Source organism: Papio anubis, chromosome 5 (assembly GCF_008728515.1).
Source record: "Papio anubis isolate 15944 chromosome 5, Panubis1.0, whole genome shotgun sequence".
Taxonomy (NCBI): Eukaryota; Metazoa; Chordata; class Mammalia; order Primates; family Cercopithecidae; genus Papio; species Papio anubis.
In genome coordinates, this window is record NC_044980.1 from 225912 (window position 1) to 237046 (window position 11135).

Consider the following 11135-nt stretch of genomic DNA (forward strand, 5'->3'; position numbering starts at 1 on the left):
TCCAGAGAACAAAGGCATTCCTAATTTTGCCTTGAAGATAAATAATATCGATTCTTGCAAAATATAGTAATGAAGAAAATTCTTTATCACCAACCCTCGTAGCAGAGCACATCTCCCCATATATACCAGGATTGTGCCCAGGGTGGGCGCCTTTCTCCTCTTAGTTTTGGGAATGTCCTACTGTGTCTATGGAGTAGCTGTCCTTTCACCACTTTACTCTCTTAATAAACTTGCTTTCACATGAGACTGCGGACTCACCCTGAATTCTTTCTTGTGCAAGATCCAAGAACCCTCTCTTGGGGTCTGGACCGGGACCCCTTTGCTGTGACATGGTGCTGCTCCGTGGCCACGTGGGCCGACCGATGCAGAGACCGACGGCGGGCTCTTCGTCACCCTGGCCCACCCACCAGGCTCCCACGCTCCCCAGCCCTTCCGTCCTGATGCTCTGATGGTGGCGCCGTGTGGCTGCTCTGCGTACTGTGCCCTGCTCAGCTGCTGCTCTGCGGGGCGTGGGCACTTCCTGACACTCTACAGAGCGCAGCCTTTCTGGAGTCATGAGACAGGACACTGAGGCGGCCGCCTCGTCTGGAGACTGAGTCCAGTGTCAGGGACAAGCAGTGACAGCCTCCCTGACCTCTGCCTCCTCCACTCTGGCAACAAGGGTGGGAAGCAGGAGGCCGGCCTGATACCAACGAGCAGATGCGAGGGGCCGCACTTCATCCCAACGCCCAGCAGCTATTTCTGAGAGTTCTGCTTGTATGTAGGTGACGCCGGGAACTGCATTGTCCACACTTCCCCAAGCCTACAAATTCGCTTTGTAGGATTTTTTTTTTACTGAATGAATCCTACAGGGCTTGTCTCCCAAGTGCTGAGATGAACAGATGGTGGTGGCTATCATCCCTCAAGCTCACACATCCCCCAAGGGCACCACAACTCCTGATGCAAATAAGCCTGTTACTTTCTTTTTTCTGTTCTTTCTTTCTTTTTTTTTTTTTTTTGAGATGGAGTCTCACTTTCTTGCCCAGGCTGGAGTGCAGTGGCGCAATCTCGGCTCACTGCAACCTCTGCCCTCCAGGTTCAGGCAATTCTCCTGCCTCACCCTCCTGAGTAGCTGCGATTACAGGCGCCTGCCACCACGTCCGGCTAATTTTTTGTATTTTTAGTAGAGATGGGGTTTCACCGTGTTGGCCAGGCTGGTCTTGAACTCCTGACCTCAGGTGATACGCTCACCTTGGCCTCCCAAAGTGCTGGGATTACAGGCGTGAGCCACTACATCCAGCCAAGCCTGTTAGTTTTCATGATCAGAGAACTAGAAATGAAAACACGGAGTTACAACATCTCTCCCATCAGGTTGGCAAAACTCCACAAGGTCACCACCACACCCTGATGGGGAGGAAACACAGTCTCATGCTTTGCTGCCGGGATACAAACAGCACAGCCCCTGTGGGAAGAAGCTCGGAGATGCCCGGAAAGATGCGTGTGCATTCACAACTGCATCCTTCAATTCCACTTCTAAGCAGCTACCTTAAAGTCACACTGTCAAAATATCAGAAAATGGATGTTCAAGGTCATTCAATGTAACCCTGCTTTTAATACCTACAGACTTTTTTTTAACCAAAGGATATATCTCGGCAAAATATATTATGTATGTATATAACTAAACGGAACCTCTGAGATGAAAAATACATTTGAAATGAAAAATTCATAAAATGAGCTTAGCAGCAGTTTGAAAACTGCAGAAAAATGCCAGTGAACTTGAACACAAGTGAGAACTTGAATACAAGTATTAGAAAATATTCAAACCTAAGCACGGAGATGGGAGAAAAGTTTCAACATAAAAATAAACAGAACCTCACTGACACTGAAACAGCATCAAGCGTCTCATATACATATAACTGGACTTCCAAAAGGAAGAGGTAGGCAGAAAAATATGTGAAGAAACCTTGACTTCAACATTTTCAAACTTGAAGAATCTCACAGATTGATAAGCTTAGTAAGCCCCAAGCAGGACAAACAAGGCAAAAGCAGCCAGACGAATGCACACTGACCACAAAGAGACACAGAACAGCCGGCAATCTGTCATCACACGCGGTGCACTGACCACAAAGAGACACACAACAGCCGCAATCTGCCATCACACGCCGTGCACTGGACCACAAAGAGACACACAACAGCCGGCAATCTACATCACACGCCGTGCAATTTCAATTCACAAAGAGAGACACACAACAGCCGCAATCTGCCACACGCCGCACTGACCACAAAGAGACACACAACAGCCGCAATCTGCCATCACACGCACTGACCACAAAGAGACACAACAGCCGGCAATCTGCCATCACACGCTGCGCACTGACCACAAAGAGACACACAACAGCCGGGTAATCTGCTACATCACACGCTGGTGCACTGACCACAAAGAGACACACAACAGCCGGCAATCTGCTACCACACGCTGCACTGACCACAAGAGACACACAACAGCCGCACATCACACGTGCACTGACCACAAAGAGACACACAACAGCCGGCAATCTGCCATCACATACGCTGCACTGACCACAAAGAGACATACACGCCGGCAATCTGCCATCACACGCGGTGCACTGACCACAAAGAGACACACAACAGCCGGCAATCTGCCATCACACGCGGTGCACTGACCACAAAGAGACACACAACAGCCGGCAATCTGCCATCACACGCGGTGCACTGACCACAAAGAGACACACAACAGCCGGCAATCTGCCATCATACGCGGTGCATTGACCACAAAGAGACACACAACAGCCGGCAATCTGTCATCATACGCGGTGCAAGTCAGAAGACAGCGGACGGAACGGTGTGATTTCACGTGGCAGACGAAAAAATGTCCGTCAACCTAGAGAATCAGTGAAAATATCTTCCAAAAAATGAGGGCAAATTAAGGATATTTCCATACAAATGACAACTGGTAGAATCCATTTTCAGTAGATCTGCATCACACGAAATGCTAAAGGAGGTTATTGGGGCTAAAGGAGTATACATCAGCTTATTTCATGTGAAAGTGAAATGTATGACAATAAAGAAAGGAATAGGACAGAGACGGAACGTTACTGTTTAAAGTCATTAAAATCCACATGAAGGGTTTTAATATCACCGGGAAGTATACTAGCTGAAGTTTAAGCTACAAATTGACAATTGTAGAAAACACTGAACAAGTAAAGCAAAAAGATCTAGCTGAAAAGCCAGTAAGAAGACACATTTGAATCCAAAAAAGATAAATTTATAATTCTAAAAGAAGGAAGAAAAAAGAGGGAAAAGAACGAAGAATGGATAGGACAAATAAGAAAACATTGATAATTACATTAAATTTAAATGATGTAACACTGTAATTAAATGGCAGAGATTGTTGACTGAAATAAACAAAGAACTAACTCTAAGCTGCCTACAAGAGACCCGTTTTAAATATAAATACACAGATAGGTTAAGGCCGAGCATGGTGGCTCACGCCTGTAATCTCAGCACTTTGGGAGGCCGAGGTGGGAAGATTGCTTGAGTCCAGGAGTTCAAGACCAGCCTGGGAAACATGGTGGAACTCCATCTCTACAAAAATTACAAATATTACCTGGGTGTGGTGGCACACCCCTATGGTCCCAGTTACTTGGGAGGCTGAGGTGGGAGGATTGCTTGAGCCTGGAGGGTGAGGCTGCAGTGAGTCAAGATGGTGCCACTGCACTCCAGGCTGGGTGACAGAGCAAAACTCTGTCTCAAAATTTTACTTAAAAAAAAACAAAACAAAAAAACAGGCTGGGTGTGGTGGCTCACACCTACAATCCCAGCACTTCGGGAGGCCGAAGAAGGTGGATTACCTGAGGTCAGAAGTTTGACACCACCCTGGCCAACATGGTGAAAACCTGACTTTACTAAAAATACAAAATTAGCCGGGCATGGTGGCAGGTGCCTATAATCCCTGCTACTCGGGAGGCTGAGGCAGGAGAATCACTTGAACCTAGGAGCAGAGGTTGCAGTGAGAGTTAGATAGTGCCATTGCACTCCAGCCTGGGCGACAAGAGCGAAACTCCATCTAAAAAAAAATAGATAGATAGATAGATAGATAGATAGATAGACAGACAGACACATATGTATATATATTTAAGACACAGGTAGGTTAAAAGTTAAAGGAGAGAAAAGGGCACGCCAGGGAAGTGCTGTCAAAAGAAAGCTGAAGTAGTTATGTTGACATGACACAAAGCACACATCAGAACAAAGAACATCACCAGGGATAAAGAAAGACAACAGGGTCAAGTCATCAAGAGGACATAATGACCCCAAATGAGTAATGCTCCTACTAACAGAGCTTCAAAATACATACAGTAAAATTCAAAAACTTTCATCATTGAAACATGATTACATTGGATGTAGTAAAAATGTTCAACTTTTGATTTTTGAAAGTCACCAGAAGGAGAGTGGTGTTGGCAAGAGGGCTGGCTAGAACTGCCTGGCACTCATCCCCTCCTCCCCACACGGAAGGACCAAGGCAACAAGTTAACAGTGACAATTTGACTGGAATGTCGAAGGCGGAGTGCTGGACTGCAGCAGAGGCCTTGAGACACACCTGTGGTGTTTGGAAGCCCAGGAGGCCTCTGCCGCCCACTCTTCCTCACCCACCAGTTTGACCTAGAAGCAAAGAGGGACTTCCTGTGGCAAGGAAAAGGTAAGCAGATCTCCGCCAGCTGCCACTGTGACAGCAAATGCTGACAGTCCTTGCTGCATGAGAACCCACAGTCCCTGCAAGCCCTGAGCCCAGTCGGGAGCACTGCAGGGAAGTCACACAGCAGCGTTGCCCCGATTAGAGGCACAAGGTGTGCACCTCCCAACCCATACCCACACCATGAGCCAAGCTGCTATTCCATCTAGAGGGGCTCTGCCCTGGGGCCAGTACCATCTGCACCTCTCCAACGCTGGGGCTCCACCTTCACGCCACCAAGCCCACATGGGCGGCTGAACACCACAACCCCAGCTGCATGGAGCTTGGGCCCAGGCTCAGCTCTAGCTCTGGTCCTGCACAGCAGGGAAACCCATCCCCACAGCAGCTCTTCCAGCTGTCTGCCCCTCCCGCCTGCAGCAAACCCATCCTTGAGCCAGCCAAACAGCTGCAGGCCTTCTGAGGTAAGACCCGCCTGCCTCCAAGCAACTGATAGCAGGAGCTCAAGTCCTGATAAATCAGCCCCACAGCGCCCCCACCTGCAGGTATGCCCTGGCCTGCCCAATGGCTCTGTGTCTCCAATAAGGGCCTAAGAAAAAGTCCCACAGGCTGCCCCTGGCAATATACAAAAATTAGTAGCATTTCTATACACAAACAAAAAACTAGCTGAAAAAGAAATCAAGAAGACAATCCTATTTCCAACAGCAACAAAAAATATAAAATATCTAGGGATAAATTTAACAAAAGAGGTGAAAGACCTCTACAAGGAAAACTACAAAACGCTGATGAAAGAAATTGAAGAGGATATGAACAAATGAGTAGACATCTCATGCTTAAGGATCAGAAGAATTAATATTGTTAAAATGATTGTGCTACCAAAGGTAATCTACACATTTAATGCAATGCCTATCAAAATATCAATGGCATTCTTCATAGAAAAAGAAATAATATTAAAATTTGTATGGAACCACAGAAGACCCCAAATAGCCAAAGCCATTCTGAACAAAAAGAACAAAGCTGGAGGCATCACACTCCCAGACCTCAAAATACACTACAAAGCTACAGTAACCAAAACAGCATGGAACCGGTATAGAAACAGACACATGGACCAATGGAACAGAACAGAGGGCCCAGAAATTAATCCACTTTCTACAGTCAACCGATTTCCAACAAAGGTGCCAAGCAAACTCACTGCAGAAAGGACAGATTCTTCAATAAATTGTGCTGGGCAGTGGCTCACACCTATTACAGCTACTTGAGAGATGGGAGGATTGCTCATGCCCAGGAGTTCAAGACCAGCCTGGGCAACATAGCAAGACCCCATCTCTACAAAAAGTTGAAAAATTAGCCAAGTGTCCTCTCTTCATGGCCTTCCCCACCACTCTTTGTCCAGGCTTTCTTAACATTAGTGACTCTATTTTGATTCTGACAACTTTCACAGCATGTATTTAGAGCAGCCGCTAGGTGTTCGTTCACAGAGGTGGCTGTGAGCAGTTCCTGGGATCATAACAAGAGTCCATTCTGCTTGGGGCTTACCACAAATGAAGTAAAGACAGGCCCATGGGGACAGGTTGGGCAGAGTGAGCCCCACATGAGCAGGGCAGGAGAGGGGCCCGCACCCCAACAGAAATGTCAGGCGATCATCAGGTGATGGTCAAGCAGTTGTTAAACTGACTAAAATAATTATTGGTTGCAGCTGGTGCCAGGAAATGGCAGGCTCACAATAGATAGAAAACACCTGAAGCTGGTGATGAGCTGCTTCCCAATAAGGTCTCAGGTGTTGGCATAGGTGGGAATTGAACAGTGAGAACACTTGGACACAGGGCGGGGAACCTCACACACCAGGGCCTGTCATGGGGTGGGAGGGTTAACATTAGGAGAAATGCCTAATGTAAATGACGAGTTAATGGGTGCAGCAAACCAACATGACACATGCATACCTACGTAACAAACCTGAATGTTGTGCACATGTACCCTAGAACTTAAAAAAAAAAAATCTCAGGAGACCTCAGGTGAGAGAGGTCAAGCACGCGCACTACGAGGCAAAGTGGCAAAGTTTAACCAGTGTGTGACCTTCCCCTAGGAACTGGTAAGAGAAGACTGCCTCAAGAGGGCACCACACAACTCCAGTAAGCACACTGTGCCCGCGGCCCTCCCAAGTGCTGGCAGGCCACTGCGCATGCGGACAGCCCACCCCAAGGGAAGAATCAGGGGAGAAGGGATGCAGCCCCCCAGAAGCAAGCCAACATGTAAACCCCAAGTCAAAGGTCAAAACTGTGTACTTGGTCTCTCAAGATGCCCCCCTGGCCCTCCTCCAAGTGTACTTTACTTCCTTTCATTCCTGCTCTAAAACTTCTTAATAAACGTTCACTCTTGCTCTGAAACTTACCTCAGTCTTGCACTCTGCCTTGTGCCCCCAGATGAATTACTTCCTCTGAAGAGGCAAAAGCTGAGTTGTTGCAGACTCATATGGATTTCTGCTGCTGACACCAGGAGATGGCGTTCTGGGCTCCCTGCGGCCCTGGAGAGTAGCAGCCTCCCCTCTTTCTCTAGGAGCCCCCTGACTAGGAAATGGCAGTAGGCACTCAGCTCGTTACATTCCATGCCATTGATACCTGTGTGTGCATGAGCCCCAGTCTCACGCAGGGCCCTAGGAATGAGCCACAGCCTCCCTCTGGTGTGAACGGTTAGCTTTTGGGGAACCCTAAGCAGATGCCCACATTCAACTGGCAAGATTCTCAAACACCAGCACACAAGCCAGCCCCGGAGGGCTGCTCATGCGCATGGTGGCACTTATCAATAACTTTTCAACGATGGAAAAATGCTCTAGGGTGGGCTAGAAAGTCCTGTAAGAGCTGTGTCCTTGCAAGAGGAGAGCCAGCAGCCAGGCACAGGGGTCACACCTTGGGCCTAGATGTCCCTGCCTCTGACCTGCTAGAAAGCTCGCTGGTCTGCCACAGAACGCTTCCGCTTTGCCTCCAGGAAAAGGCCTTGTTATCTGCAAACTCCCAGAGGCACCCATCGCAGGATACCCAGCTTTGCCTGAGGGCTCTTGTCCCTGCTTGCCTATAAGTATCTGCAGCTGAGACAGAATCTAATCCACATCAAAACTCAGTGTGAGACTTGCTTTCCTAGAACTACAACCCCAGGGGCAGGTGGTGTGGGCAGAGACAGAGTCCCACCCGATCCGGCGGACACAACATCTGTTGAATGAGACCAAACATGGGTTTGTGGCCCTTCATCCATATATCCTGCAGATGTGCCGGGCGCAGCGGCTCACGCCTGTAATCCCAGCACTTTGGGAGGCTGAGGTGGGCGGATCACAAGGTCAGGAGATTGTGACCATCCTGGCTAACCCGGTGAAACCCTGTTTCTACTAAAAATACAAAAAATTAGCCAGGCGTGGTGGCGGGCGCCTGTAGTCCCAGCTACTTAGAAGGCTGAGGCAGGAGAATGGTGTGAACCGAGGAGGCGGAGCTTGCAGTGAGCTGAGATCATGCCACTGCACTCCAGCCTGGGCGACAGAGCGAGACTCCGTTTCAAAAAAAAAAAAAAAATCTTGCAGATGTTAGAATGCGCGGAAGAGAGAGAAACCCAGCGTCAATGAATACAGAGAGGCAGGAGATCCAAAACCTTCCTTCCCAGAAAAGCCTGGGTGTGAGGTCCCTGAGCTGAGCTGAGCCTGGGGCCGGGCTCCAGTCTGAGGACACCCCACAGCCTTCACAGCAGGGAGTATCCACATTCAGATGCCCTCCTCTTCCCTCCACCCGCCTCCCAAGGCTGCACAGCAGCTATGGCCTGTAGGGAGAAGTGCGGTTTGCGGGTGCCATTCCTATTTCCTTCGTGTCTGACCACTGCCCGAGGGCCTCACAAAGGAACCAAATCTCTTGGAGCCTGCATTTCCTGTCATCCTGAGTGGCCATTGGAGTCCTCAATGAATAAGGACAGCAAGGGCCAGCTCTTCATGTGAGCTTTCTAGAACATTCCAGGCCCTCCATGTACTAACACGTTCCTTGCTGGAGGGCCCTCAAATGATGGAATTGATAAAAGCATTTTAAAACGTTGATAAATTCTCTAACCATAGACTTGGAGCTCAGTGAGTACAAATGCAAGATGTGACTCCCCCAGGCCTAGAAAGCAAGCCGTAGCTTCAGGGATGTGGTAACCTTGGCTCTCCACGGGAATGAGGCCAACAAAGTCAGCAGAACAGGGTCAAGCAGCTCCTGTTCCCCAAGCAGCCACAGCTGCCTGGCCTTCACTGCATCCAGCTGTGCAGTGGCCGAGAGGGTGCTGCGTGGGGACAGCGGGAGGAGAGGCCTTCAAGACCCAGGCCAGCTAAGCCTGGGGAGATAGAAGCAGCCACCACACTTGGGGAGTGTTGAGGGGGACGCAGGAGTTTGAGGAGTTCTGCGGGGTGCTGAATGGGGTCCTCCTCTGGCGCTTTCTCGAGGGAGTTCTGCAATGATCCACATCCTTTCCAGGGACTTTCCGTCAAGTGCTGTCACATGCTGGCACGGCTGGCTGGCAGCCCAGCCTCTGGCGGTCAGAGTGGGGAGGCGACAGGTGCAAGGGTCCCCTTTCCTCATGTGGTTTCTCAACAGGGCAGGGGGATGCCCACGAGTGTGCAAACGTGTCCAGACCACTGCAGAACCCCGTCTGCTCAACAGGGCAGGGGATGCCCACGAGTGTGCAAATGTGTCCAGACCACTGCAGAACCTCGTCTGCTCAGCTAAAGAGGCCCTTCCTCTGTGATCTTTCCCAAGATGGCAAATGTCCTGCACCACCAGCCACCCCTTCCGTTGGCCACTGTGGATGACACTAGGGATGGACACTGACCAAGAAGGTACCAACCTGATTCCAGCTCCTAGAGCTGGCCAGGTGCCTGACAGGAAAATGAGGCATCTGAGGAACACAGAGAGATGGGGGTAGGGTGGTAGGGAGAGGGAGATGAAGCCACACCCCAGAGCTCCTCGGTTTGTAGCTCTTTCCCGAGGCCTGGCTAGGTCCCTGCCTTGGATGCCATGAGACATCCACCCTGGATAGCCTGCCAGTCCCTTTATGTTTGACAGCTGGAGTTGGAATTTGCCTCCTGCAGACCACAGGACTACAGCCTTCATTCACATGTTGCACAGACTGTGGCAGGACCAGCACCTGCTGCCGGTGTGGGATGCTTGGCCCTGTAGGGGGCCCCAAAAGTGGCTGAAGAGCAAGGCGTGATGCCTCTTGGGCCACCCTGCAAACCGCTCACAAGCCCGTCGAGGAGGATGCATTTGATCAGGGTAACTGGAGTCAGCAGAGGGCTTTCCAAGGACAGGTTTGCCAAGAAGCGAGAACAGACTGAAGGGGGAAGGATAGAGGCACTGGGTGTAGTCAGACACCACTGCAGCGGTAGACGAAAATCGCGCAGTGAGAGGACTCTGTGGGGAGGGTAACTAGGTGCATGAGAGTGAGAGGGGCGAAAAAAGACTCGAATGGCTCCGAAGCTCCTGGCCCAGCTTCCAAGGGTTGGTGGCCCAGGACTGCCCCTGCACGCGGCCTCGGGTGCCTGCTCTGGACAGGCCTCCTTCTCCGGCCCAGTCTCGGCACCAATCATTGTCCCATCCGCCAGTCAGCCAAATCCTGAGTTCACCCCGGAGCCTAGCACTCTGATGCAATTGTCCCTGCTCCGAAAACCCTCAGCAATCTATTGGGTCTTCAGTAGCATCTACTCTTTCTAGAAATGTCGAACAAGGTTTTCGATTGTGGTGCGCTTGTGGTGCGCGTGTGGCAGACACAGAAAATGAAACGACCTTCCAGAGAACTGGCCAAAGGGCAGGAGCCGCTCCAGTACCTGAAGGGCACGGACTGAGCGCTTCTCACGGAGTCGGGGAGGTCGTCGGCCCATTCACCGGCTGCCCGAGGGCCTCCCACTGGCCTCCCACGGCCGCCCTCCGAGGGGCCGCTGCTGACCTCGCCGTGCTGGGCACGCCTGGCTTTAGCGGGAAGCTGGGGGTCAGGTTCAAGGCTGTGAGGAGCCACTTCAGCCTGGGAATTTGAATTCTTCCTTCAAAAGCGCCTGTCCCCACAATGGGCTTGTACTGGGGAAAAAATCCACACACGGGATGAGGTGCTCAGCTTCTGTGAGGGTGAGGGAGGTTCTGAGCATTTCGTTTTTCTTCCCTTTAGATTTTGACAGCCGTGGACTAAAACGGTTGCAGGCTCAGTGCCGGAATTCCCGTACCGCCTTCCACCAGGCTCCCCGACACGGCCCCCACTTGGTGGTCTGGCAGGCGTGGTCGGTTGGGGGCGGCGTCCCGGGAACCCCGAAGCCCTAGCCTTCCCCGGCGCCCCGCGAACACCCTCTGAGGCCCCAACAGCGGAGCTCCTGGGCCCCTGGGAGGCAGGTCCGGAGGGTGGCGCGGGCTGGTGACGTCACACACGCGCCGCATCCCGGACGCGCGTGCGCGGC

The 11135-nt window shown here is 50.9% G+C and overlaps 1 pseudogene across 1 annotated transcript; it reads right to left on the reverse strand.

The window, feature by feature from the left end:
• Nucleotides 1-8744: 8744 nt before the first annotated feature.
• On the reverse strand, nucleotides 8745-11087 carry LOC108586223 (annotated as a pseudogene). Its single transcript, XR_004183616.1, has one exon. The product of XR_004183616.1 is annotated as an uncharacterized LOC108586223 (transcript).
• Nucleotides 11088-11135: the final 48 nt, after the last annotated feature.